Below are 13,116 nucleotides of genomic sequence, written 5' to 3' on the forward strand. Positions count from 1 at the left end.
CAATGTGTGTCCGGACAAGTTCCTCCTGCATTTCCTAGGACATTCTAAAGCCTGGAAAGTCTTCCCAAGACCACGCTCATGCCCTTGGGTGTGGCTCAGCCAGGTCCTCACCACCAGGGTCAGTTCTACTATGCTGCCCGGGCAAGATTCGGGCTCTGCTCTCTGGAGTACTGCAGCTGGCTAAGGATGAGGTCAGTTTTCCTGTTCGTATGCACTCAGAGCTAGCTCTCTAAGGACTCCCAGGTATGGAGTGGGGTCAGTTCTGCACAGTTCTCAGACATCAACATGTCCCCAGGTAGCAGCCCAGACCAGGAATATGTGTCTGGCCTTTAAAGGTAACTGACCCCTGCTATTGCAGGGCTATGGACCTACATGTTGTCCTTGGTACCAGCACAAGCCAGGACTCTCCCATAATGCCAGGCGGTATCACTGACGATTCATATCAGGCTGTTCCTCACTACCCAAAAGTCTCCAGTTCTGCCTCTCTTCACTGCACCCACATCCTTCTGTTTCTCTTTCTCTAACATCTCTACCATTTACTCGCTCCTCTTAGTGGCACCTGGGGTCTCTGAGTGTCTGGGGTTGTCTCAATGGTGGTCACAGGAGTGCTATGCCCTTCCTGTTCATTATGGCACCAGGCAGGGGTCATTTGGGGCATGGTCTTCTCACCTAGACCTGTGCAGCATTGGGCCAAGTGTCATCTCAGACTAGCTCACTGCCTAGGTCCCTGATCTGGGCCCTAGTCTGGTCCCGGATGAACGGTTCCAGGCAAGAGCTGTCTCTCATGAGCTCACTCCCTGCTCTGGGAGCCCACCAGGGCCTGTGCAATGCTGGCCTGGTGGTTCTCTCAGGCCATCTCCCTATCCAGGCACCCTAGCACTAGACTAATGGTGCCACAGGCCCACTTATATCAGGGAAGGTTAGAGTACTATTCCTTCAGTTGTTCACAGGTCAGAACGCTGAGCGTAGATATAGCTTCTCTTCCCTCTGCCACCTACTGAGGCACACATGACACAGTAGCCACACCTGCAAAGTCTCTAGGTCAGAGAAAGCTGATGATTTTAAAATTATGACTATATTACCCATGACTCTATTGTTAGGAAATGCCAGCAGATTCCCAGCCATCTGTTCTACTGTAGAACCCCAAGCTTTTCTAACAGGCGATGTGGGTTCTTCTGCTGTGATCTACTACATGGCTGGTCACCCACTCCATATTCTCTGCTGCTCTCTTACCTCAGATCCTATAACACTAACTACAGTCATTGCACCTCCCCAAACCCCACATGCTAAAACCTCAGTGTAATTGTATGTGAAAGGAAGCCCTTTAGGAGGTGATTCGGTCCTTCATAACCAAATCCTTCACAAATGAGATTGATATCATTACAAAGAGACCCAAAGGGGCTAAGTCACCTCTCTTTCCATGTGATGGGTGGTGTAGCAAGAAGCTGTCCATCCGCAGACCCGAAAAGCACACCATGACCATACATAGACCCTACTGTCACTGTGTTCAGCTTCTCGGTCCCCAAAGTGATGAGGAAAACTTTTCTGTTCTCCATAGTTACTAAGCTTGTAGTGCCCTGAGGAGATGGAGAGGCTGTAAGGCTTAAAATAATGATGGAGATGGTGACTGTAAAGATGCTGATGACAGTAATGGTGACCTGCTGCCTGACCCTACCTACCCTTGGGGATTGGAGATGAGGTGGCACACAGGTTCTGGGAGCAAGTGAAAAATGCTTAGGCAAGCTCGGCTGAACTCTGCTGTAAGCTCCATTAATACTGAAGCCCCATTGGTCCCAAGAAAGCATCTCTTCTAAACAGCAGTTCCCGATTGGCTGGCATTGTTTGTGTCAGCAAGCCTTGGTCTATCAGGCAGTCCTCAATTAGGTCCTCCTGCAGGAGGTGCCTTTGCGGCTGTGCCTCCCTGCCACACATCCCATTTATGCAGTGGTGTCCATGCTGTTCCTCCTACAAGTCCTTGCTTTAGCTAATTCTCAAAATGACTATGACAAAATATATGAAACATGGTAATAATAATGAACAGAAGGGAAAAATAATGAACAGTTATGCTTTATTATTGGATGTAGAAAACAAATTTTAAAATTAAAAAAAATTGAGTCTGAGTTATCTCCATGACTTACCAAAATAGCACATAATTTTGTATTTCTAAAGTCCAATGGCTCTGTAAGAGTTTGTTTCCATTGTTGTTAGAGAATACTTTGTTATTGTATGTAGAAAACCTTATTGTTAGCAAAATGTAGAAGCTTAAATAGATATTTCAGTTGTTAGGTGTGTCCTAAAGAGATGCAATTTTGGTGTGTCTCTAAAAGCCTCCAAAAGATAAGAATGCTGAAGAATGGAAAGTCCCTGCCTAATTTAAGACAATTTTCTTGGGAGAGGTCTTGTGGTCTTTGGTCTATGACCTCAGGCAAAGTCAGCTGGGTGCATTAAAGGTGAAATGGTTCTGCCCCTACTGACTTGGCTTGGAGCCCCTCCCCCTATGGTGGCAGGTTTCCGCCTACCAAGGGTGTGGGGAAGGAGATAGACACTTCTTTTATATGGAAGCTTAAATAGATATTTAAGAGATAAGAATTTTCTCTTCGGGCTTGCCAGAGCAACAGAGAATCAGCTGGCGGGACACAGATAAAACAGTGTTCTAGGAAAGAGATCTCAGGAGCCCTCCTGGGTTTGGAGGAGTTCAAGAGAAAGATAGACTAGCTAGGACACATAGAAAGAAATTTCTAAAGAGCTAGTAGTTTAGATGCAGAATTAGGCTTCTAAATTGGTATTTTGTATATAGTTCAGAAAATAAAGTTACCTCATTGAGCTAGCAGGTTTTTAACCTCAGTTTACACCTTCTATGTCTTTATTGGTCTAAACACCGGAAAATTTAAAGGATTGCACATTTTTATCAGCCTATACCTGTGTCTCATTCTATTGCAAGCCCTTTGACATCTACGTTTCTTTTTGCTTTGTTATTCTCTGCTTTGTTATTACCAGTAGTATGAGCAGTTTTGTAAGTATGCAGGACTTATGTATTTAAAAAAAATTAGAACCAGAATGCAAATCTCTACATCAAAAGTTCTTATCTATCCCCCTCCTGTAGTCCATGCGCCTGATGATTTTAAATGTGTGAATGTCAATCATAATATCCCTTCCCATATAGAGAATATATCCTTCACCATCACAATGCATCTTTATTAATTTATTGCTTTTTGTATAAAATTATGTTTCAAGAAATTTGTCATTGTTCATTGAAGTTCTGAGTGTCATTTAACTAGATTTCAGTTTTTCGACAGACAATGATTTTTTAAGATTATTTCTAGACTTTTTTATGTAAAACAGCCTACTGTTTTTAACCGTCAAAGCCAATTCTGTCTTCCAGAACAATCTATCATTTGATAGTTTATTAGACTAAATGATGAAGTGCATTCTTAAGCACCAAGTAAACAGTGTCATAAAATAGAGTGGCGGTGTCAACCCACAGCATAATCTTCCTCTAGCAGTTAAGGTTAATTAGAGAGACTCATCCTTCCAAACACAAATCCATGAGACGGAAGAGGACTCCAGCAGTCACTTGAGAGGTGTCGAGAACACTAATCTATACTGCACTGATTGACTTTTGACAATGAAGTAAATAATCCAAGGTCACCCAGCACGACAAAGAACAATTAGAATCTTCAAGTGTAAATTATTTATAACCAGAGTAAAAAATTACATTTAGATTATTTTTTCAGATATTTATTGACCTAAGTTCTCAAAGCCAAGTTCAAAGAATCTTCATATATATACTATTGTAGAGTATACGTATAGTACCTTATCTTTATGAAAGAGCTCAGGAATCTTGAAAATTTGATGAAATGATTTATAAATAATTTTAATGGCAAAATGATAGTTGAAAATATTCTTCTTAACTATACTTTTGTTTAATATTTTAATCATTTCATTTATGCATATAATGTTTTCTCATCCACCTTTCAGTGTCTTAGCTTGAGTTCCTCTTGTATTTCCCTAACATTTTTTTTCTGCATAACTTCATGTTCTTCGTTTTAAAACCCACTGAGTAATTTAGTGCTGCTGTGTGGGCATAGGTGTATGACCATCTACTAAAATATATGTGGCCTCTCTCAGAACACATCCTCAGGAAAAACTGACTCTCATTCTACCAACAGCTTCAACTACCAATGCCCCCTCAGAAAAATGTAGGGCTGAACCCATACATGGATTTGTAGACAAAAAGACAAATGTAAGTAACAGAGCAATAGGTAGGACCTAAATGTTGTGTAAGGTGGTACCCTCCTTGTGCTGCTCCTCCTTGTGCCAGAGACAACTTTCTCTGTTGTGTCAGTCTCCTACTTGAGGACTGGTGTGGTCTGATACATTTGGTCATATTGATGTCCTCATCACTAGGCTACAAAGTGGATAGTGTTCCCATCAGTGACCTCTTCATTAACTTCAATGCCATGATTACATGTTCCACTCCGATTTCCTCCACAGCAGGACCAATGGTACAGACAATGCTGAGACGAGGAGGTATCATAAATGGGAAGGTCATATCCATCTTCCAAGAGTGATATCTCACCATCAACAAAAGGGGTGCTACTGTATATTGTAGATTCTACTGATATCTTCACCACCATGGAGAAGGCCAGGGTCCACTTAAGGGGTGAAACCAAGTGGCTCACCCCTATGTTTGTGATGGGTGTAAACCACTAATAAATTTCACCAGCAAGGCTTTCTGTACCACCAACTATCAGGCCCCACTGGCCAATACCCTGTATGACAAGTTCAGCATTTTTATGACCATCATAGACCTTCATAGGTCTATGCCATTATCAACACATGGAAGACCATAGACATTCCCTTTCGGAAGGTCATTCCTCTAAGGCCATCCCAAAATACAAAGTTCACTGGCATGAGTTTTCACATTCCTGCCTCTAATATGTTCCTTGTGGGTATGACATGCAGGCTGGAACAAGGTGAAAAATACAATGATCTCCAAAGGGTCACATGAAGTGTGCATCACTAGAGACCCTGAAAGGGGAATTTCGAATAATCTGAAAATCAGGAAACATGAGTACATATTTTTCAAAAGACATAAAATTGGCAAAAGTTGTATTAAAAAATACTAAATATCACTAATCATCAAGGAGATATATATCAAAATGTCAACTTGATCCCTTCTTCCAATAAGAAAACCTATAAGAATAATAATTTAAGAGGTGAACATTGGCAAGCATGGAAAAGGAAATTCTGTACACTGTTGATGGGGATTTCAATTACTATAACCATTGTGTAAAGGAGCCTAAAAACAAAAATATAACCACCATGTAGTTCAGCAATCCTATGACTAAGTATGTATTTAGAGAAAATACATCATTATATCAAAGACATTTTACAAGTGCAAGTTTATTGCAATACTATGAAAAATAGCCAATAAGTGTCCATTAACTGACTAATATATAATGAAAATGTGATGGGTATGCATAATAGAATGTTATTTGGCCACTAAAATTGAAATTTAGTCAGGTGTGTCAGTAGACGTTAGCAAACCATACACAGAAACATAAGGATCACATATGCTCATGCAAGCTTCTCTTAAGAACTCTCACAGAAAGTTGAGAGGAGAACTGTTAGTTACTAGAAACTGGGAACTAAAAAGAGGAGGGATGTTATGTTATAAAATAAAATTCTATCCACTCTATTTTACCAAAGAGGACTCAGGAGCCAGATGCTGGGGTGAAAAGCCTACTAGCTCAGCGAGGCAGAGAAAGCATCCAGTTGACCTTCCTGTACTGACACTCCTCCTCCTCCTCCTCCATAATGTTTTAAATACGTTTAACTCAATGTCCCTCCTTCCTACTTCCTATGTTCACTCCCTGCCAACTGGTTGCTTTCTCCACTCCTTGAAAGCCCTTTGGATTAAATGTGTGACTGTGGAAATGGACATTGATAACCTCATTTAGAAACATGATAGTTTCACATAATATATTAATTTTATATAATTGTCTAAGTATGTGATATATCACATATATACTATAATAAATGCTTTATATGTTGTGTAAATATTTATCTAAAGACTGAGCAGAAGGGTTTTGCAACCCCATAGGAAGAACAACAATATCAACCAAACCAACCAGACTCCCCCCTCCCCAAAGCTCCCAGGGACTAAACCACCAACCAAAGAGTACACATGGAGGGGACCATAGCTCCAACCACATATGTAGCAGAGGATGGCCTTGTCAAGCATCAATGGGAGGAGAGGTCCTTGGTCTTGTAAAGGCTCCATGCCCCAGAGTAGGGGAATGCCAGGGTGGGGAGGTGGAAATGGGTGGGTGGGTGGGTGTTTGAGTACCCTCATAGAAGCAGGGGGAGGGAGAGGGGATAGTAGGATTCCCAGGGTTGTAGGGGACTAGGAAAGTGGATAACATTTGAAATGTAAATAAAGAAAATATCTAATTAAAAAAAGAAGGGGAAGACCCAAACACAGGAGGTCTTTCACCACACAGATATGAGCAGCAGCACGCATGTCAGTAATCATATGCAGACCAAGCACTGTATTTTGAAATATCTTATGGATCAATGATCAAGTTAAACAGCAGAGAACTTTAATGTGTTGCTATGAATCAAGGCCAGAACCTTGTATCCCTAAACAAGGTGTCAACTACCAAATCATATATCTCCAGCCCTAAATTATCTTTAAAATTTCATAAAATGAAAACAGAACATATCAAAATGTATATCTAGGTGGTATAAAAAAAGGTTAAAAGCAAGTGCATGGCACAAAATATTTATGTTAGAAAAAGAAATGTGTAATCTTTAATTAGATGAGAATATGACTTCACACCTTTTTCTGTTCCCTCAGAAAGAATTTTCTTTAAGAAAGATATATATGTCCAAAAAATGGATTTCCCAAGCACATGCAAAGGGCATTTTGAAGCCAGACACTGTAATCAATTAAAATGCTTTCCTAGAATCTCTGATCACCAGCCAAGCATCCAATTTAGGAACGACCACTTTACGCATTAAACACAGCTGCTTCCAATAGCATTTAACCTCCTTCCTTGGAAAGCAAGCATGCATGCTTCGAAACCAAGTCACTCCTCCTTACTTTCCTTACAGAGTAAGAAGAAGCCGGTAACATGGGACAAAATTAGATTCATATGTAGATAGTAGAAATCATAAGGTTATAGTCGTGAAAAGAGTGTCTCTACCTTAGAGCAGCAAGTGTTCTAAGCAGAGGTTCCCAGTCTGTGGGTTGCATCCCCTCTGGGTGTGGGATGACCTTCTCACAGGGCTTACCCGTGACCATCGGAAATCACAGATACTTAAGATTACAGTTCATAACAGTAGCACAATTACAGTTAGAAAGTAGCAACAAAAATAATTTTACGGTTAGAGTCACCACGACACAAGGAACTGTAATTGAATATAGGGTCATAGCATGAGGGACAGCATTAGGAACATTGAGACCCACTGTTCTAGAGTGCTAAGGTTAAAGGGGCTGCAAAGTCACAGGAGTTTGGAAACTAAACCTAGGGCCCCAAGCTAACCAACGCAAGCTGCTGATTTAAGGCCTTCATCTCTCAGGAATGACAATGAGTGATCACAGTTGAATTTTTTTTAATTTTTAAAATAAGTGATTAATGGCACACCCCTTATCTCAATCTCCATCTTAACATATATTACTTTGATGCTTTTACTTATTTTCGTGTGTCTAATTGGTGTCCATAAATCTCTTGGATAAGTCCTCAAGTCCATGCTTCATAGGCAATTGACATACATGGTTTGGAATTTTGGTTGGTTGTTTGGTTGCTTTTGGTTTGGGATTTGTTTGTTTGTTTGTTTGTTTATCTGGTTTTATTAGAGATTCCAGAACTTTCTCTAAGTCTTGCATGGAATGGACTTAAAAATCCCAGTTCCACTTTTCCCAAACTTTCTAAACATACAGTAAATACCTGAGGTGAGCTCACCACTGATTTGTGAGATTCATTTTTCTTTGTAGTTAGCAGAGGAAATGCAGAGGTCCTCACTGGAGGCCCGTGTGCTAAAGTGTCACTGTGCAGAGTTTGTGGGGTGGCCTTTAAGGGATGCACAATCACCAAAGGACTTTTATAAATGGTACAGGCTGTTGCCTGCCTCTTCAAGAGTCAAACTTAATTCCTGAGAAACTGATTGGAAGAGGCAATGATAGCTTCAGAAGGTCTCAGAATGGATTGTAATTCACACAAACACAACCTTGACGGTACACATGCATGCAGACACAAACACACATACACAACACACACACACACACAAAAATACTCTTAGGAACCAATTACCTAACTTCTTCTCACTGCCTCCCCTATTCTTCTCTCTCCTTCTGGGCTGCTTGCACATGCACACTGACACTTGTGTGTGCAGTGCATGTGCACACACACAGACAAGCATCATGACAGCATTGGTCTTGAAGAGGAAAGACAGCAGGGAGAGAGCTGCAGTTCACACGAGCTCACCTTAGCAAGCTCATCCATCTGACAGAAAAAGCTATGATGAAAGCTGAGGCCAATCCGAACTTTCTTTACTATTCTTTCTCAGGAAGCAGCACTGCTAGGCATGATCTGTTTAGGCTGAGTTCATGTAAATTTTCCCCATTCTGCAATAATTCCTCCTCAGCAAGCATCCAGTGTTACTATCACACACCAACATTACCGAGTCAGGTCCGACTCATCTTGTTGGCTTCCTGTGAAATGGAACAACCTTCCCAGGACATTAAATGAATGATTTACAAAGCCCAATGCTGGGAAATGCTCCCTGGAAGACATCATGTCGGTTCATTCAAACCCAGTGTCTGCCCATAATTGTCTTTTGTGTAGTCTCTTAGTCAATTATAGACATTAGACGAGTGTACTAAGCCTGTTCACAGTCTCCTTTCATATATACACATTGTGGAGGAGACACACACACTCACAACACACACTCACACACACACATTTGTAACTTATCATGCTCCCCTGTTCACTAAAATATGGATTTTGCTGAAATTACTCGTTCTTTACAACTCTACCACCCCCTTCTCTGTGTGTCTGTGTATGTAATGTGTGGTCTATGCACAGATATATTCATGTTGATGTTTGTGAACCTATGAAGAAGGTACTGTATGTTGATCTCTCACTCTTCTTCCCTTGAGACAGGGTTTCTTGCTGAACCTACAGATAGGCTGGTGGCCAGCGAGTCTCAGTGGTCTTCCTGTTTCTACCCTCCTACCACAGACTTAGGATTATGGGTACATGTGACTTCTCACCTTGGTAAGTGGGTGCTAGAGACGTGAACTCAGGTCTTCACACTTGAGTAGCAAGCACTTCTCTATACAAGCCATCTCCCTAGCTCAATTACTTTATCTTTAAATAGAATAAATATATTCTTCCTGGGTTGTTTGGGACAATAACGTCTAACCTTGCTACTTTTTCCATCAAACATCAACATTCTTCTCCATTCCTCGGCACCCACAGTTCTTGAAAACAATAATGCAAAAAGACTTGATGGTCTGGGGTATGCTAGGAGAGATAGCCAGAATCCCTTGACATCTGCCATTTGGTTCTTGATGGGTAATCCTTGTGAATCTGATAATCTACAAAGGCTAAGAGGATTGAAAGAAATCTAAAATAGTTTGCAAGTGTTCATCAGAATGACTGGTACATTTTTTGAAGGTCAAGGAAAAGCCCTATGACAGCAAGTACCGTGTTCTTAAGCATTGAATTAGTATCAACAGTATTCAATTAACACACAACAGTCATGGTGGGGGAATAGCAGACTGAAATGTGTAGTAAATCCTCAGTCATCTAAATTCATTTGCTAAGGACTTTGGGATAATCCAGCAAAAAGCTAAGCTGAACTCTGAATGAGGATTGAAATGTAAATATGTCTAAAATAACAATCTGCATAAAATGAATGTAAAGTGAGCATTTTCTAATAACACCAACAAATTCACCCAGAGATGTGACTGGTAAAAAGCAGATACAGTAAGAGAGAAAGGGAGTAGACTAGGAGAGAAAGGAGAAGAACGGGTGAACTTTTCTGGGTGTGTTTCTTCTACATTTCATTTGGGGATTTCATCCAGGGGCAAACAGGGCTTACACTTGCTCCACAGTGAGACTGTACTTCGTGCTGCAGCGTTAACATGATGTGCAGATAGCTAAAATAGTTAAAGCATAGTCCCAAATTCAAAACTGTGCCACCAAACTCAGCTTGGGTGCTGTGTCTTATTACAGAGTAGAAAATATGCACTCTTACAAACTCTATTATAGTTCATTTCTACCCACCGCATGCAATGTGAAAAACCAGAGGACACAGCCTGTAAACAGACAGACAGTGAGAACTGAATCTGTAAAACTGTGGACAAGTTCCCAACTTACTCGGGATCTTCCTTTTCCCATGTTTCAAATACTGTCAACAATGGTAATTATATCATAGTACCCTTGAGAATTATATGTGACTTAGAGTGTGTGTGTGTGTGTGTGTGTGTAAAATCATATGTGTATGTATCTATAAAGTACGTTAAATAGTTCCTGACATATAGCAAACATTTAGTAAATGTCAGCTAATATTTTTGTAGTGATATAACACAAAAAGGCTGAACAGACTTGTATTATGCATAAAGAAGGAATTTTCTATTTTAAAAACTATATAAAATAGTTTGTAATTAGAAAAGAAATATGGAAAAGAATTTACAAACAGTTTAAAGAGCATCTCCTCTGCGTTTAAATTTTCATAGAGGATTCCTTTTTTCACCATGTAGTGGTTATCCAGCATGGAAATAGTATTTTTTTAAATCCGTGTCCTCCAAGCAGACAGCCACGTAGACTAGCAGCCTTTGCTGGCTTTCATTTGCAGATGATTAATGGGCAAGAAATTTAATTGTTATTTATTTTTAAAATTTAATGACAATATGAATAATTTAGCTTTTGCTATACATACAAAAATGCAATATTAAAATTGCAATGTACCTAGCCTCTCCCAATTTCATGAAGTCTATCGAATGAACTCATCTCAGGAAATATTTATGCAGAGTGTGAAGGGACACCAAGAACGACTAGGTGTGGCTGCTGCCTCTGAAGTCATCCCGTACTATGAAGAAGAGCCCCTTCAATAGAGTCATGGCAGACAGTCCTTGACTTTACAAGGTTGGACTTATTTTTTTTTCTACTTTTACTTTTACAGTGATTGGATAATACTCAACAGATATTCCTACTTTGAATTTTGAATTTTCTCTAGACTAGGAGTATATGGCATGATATCTCCAGGGAGCCAGCTAGTGGCCATAGCCACAACTTCCAATTAGCCTTTCAGTTCCTAAAATTACTCTAGTAGTGTTCATGGTAGCCAGTGCTTTTGTAAAGACAAATCTTCAATGTGTTACAAGACATATTCAATGTCCTATGATAAGATGCAGTTTCAGTCAGATGATTTTTGCCCAGTGCTTAGGCTAGGTAACATACATGTTCTGGACACATTGAAGGTTGCCTGGAATAAGCAGTGGTGCTCAGCAGTTTGCTTACATTTAATCGTGTGTGTGTGTGTGTGTGTGTGTGTGTGTGTGTGTGTGTGTGTGTCTATGTGTATACATGTGTGTGCATGTGTGTATGTCTCCATGTATGTGTGTGTCTGTGTGTTTGCATGTCTGTATGCATGTGTATGTGTCTACATGTATGTGTATGTGTGAGTATTCATGTTCATGTTCTTATAATGTTTGCACATGGAAGGTACAAAGGCTTATGGATGTGTATGGAAATGTGTGCACGGGGAGGCTCATAGCTAATGCTAGAAATCTTCCTCAATCCCTCTTTGGCTTATTTTTTGAGAAGAGGCCTCTGTCTGAACCCAGAGCTCACCAGCATGAATAGACTTGCTGGCAGGACTCCCCAGAGCTGAGGTTCCAGACTGGAACGAAAGCCTCATCTAGCTTTTGTACGCCGCGGATCTATATTCAGGTCTTCAACAGTTTTCACAGCAAAGCCATCTCTCCAAGCCCTAAAAGTGTTGTTTCTTTTTTTTAATATAATATTCATATTAACTCCTTGAAAATTTCATACAATGTATTTTTACTTTTTGAGATCTGTATGCACAAGTCACCCCCACCCCTTATCACCTTACTTCCATATCCTCCCTCCCAAACTGATGACTTCTTTTGAAATTATTACTGCCATATATATAGACACACATATAATACAATGTTATGTACAAATACATACGTGTTACATTTGTACGTATATGTACTATGCATCATGTACATGTATATACATTTGTATATGCAAGCTACTGAATCCATTCACTTTTGCTCACATGTACATGTGTCCATGGCTAATCACCTGGAATTCAACAGCTTAGATGATGACTCATCACTGGAGAGAACTGATTCTCTTCTCAGCAACCATCAGTTGCCCACAGCTCTGCATCAAGGGATCCGACTTTGTAGAATTTCTTCCACTCACATTAGCACATCAACTGATAATTGTCATCCCATCTAAGCCAGTCTTATTCAGTCATGGGTGCATGTTTCCTAGGATATAATATCTAGCAACAGGCATCTGGGTCCATCAGCTCTTACAACATCTTCCCCCTGTCCTGGAGTGTCTGTTCCCTCATTCTTAGGGGTAGTGGTTGTATCATTTGGCATTAGACCCTTATTCTCTGCATTTCAGCCACCCTGGATCTCTGTCAGAGTTGCCATCTGTTGCAAAAAAGAAGCGTCTGTGACAAAGGGGGAAGCATCATCTATCTGCGGGTAAAGAACGGCACTTAGAATACAATTAGAAGTTGTAGTAGTTTAGGAAAATGGCAGCAGTAGCTGGTCTTCCTCTCAGCTGTGACCTCTCCAGCATGGGCAGCTGGTCAGGTCTACCATACCAGACATGAATTTATTCCCACTGAGTGAGCCTTACGTCCAATTAGACAGCTGTTGATTACTCCCAAGATACAAAATCCACTATTTATACAATAGGGATATTTTGCCTACATTTTTAGACAATAATTATTTTTTTTCAGTTTACAATGTTATCTCAATATAAATGCATCATAAGGCAAGGAGGGCCTGTAATCCTTCCCTTTAAATTATCTTAAGGGGACTAGCCTTCCTTCGAA

At 40.3% G+C, this 13,116-nt stretch overlaps 1 non-coding gene across 1 annotated transcript; it reads right to left on the reverse strand.

The window, feature by feature from the left end:
- Nucleotides 1–916: 916 nt before the first annotated feature.
- On the reverse strand, nt 917–1,047 carry LOC115029638. The gene has a single exon (XR_003835203.1). It is a non-coding gene; the product is annotated as a small nucleolar RNA SNORA17 (small nucleolar RNA).
- Between the last annotated feature and the right edge of the window lie 12,069 nt (nt 1,048–13,116).

Source organism: Mus caroli, chromosome 16 (assembly GCF_900094665.2).
Source record: "Mus caroli chromosome 16, CAROLI_EIJ_v1.1, whole genome shotgun sequence".
NCBI classification, from domain to species: Eukaryota; Metazoa; Chordata; class Mammalia; order Rodentia; family Muridae; genus Mus; species Mus caroli.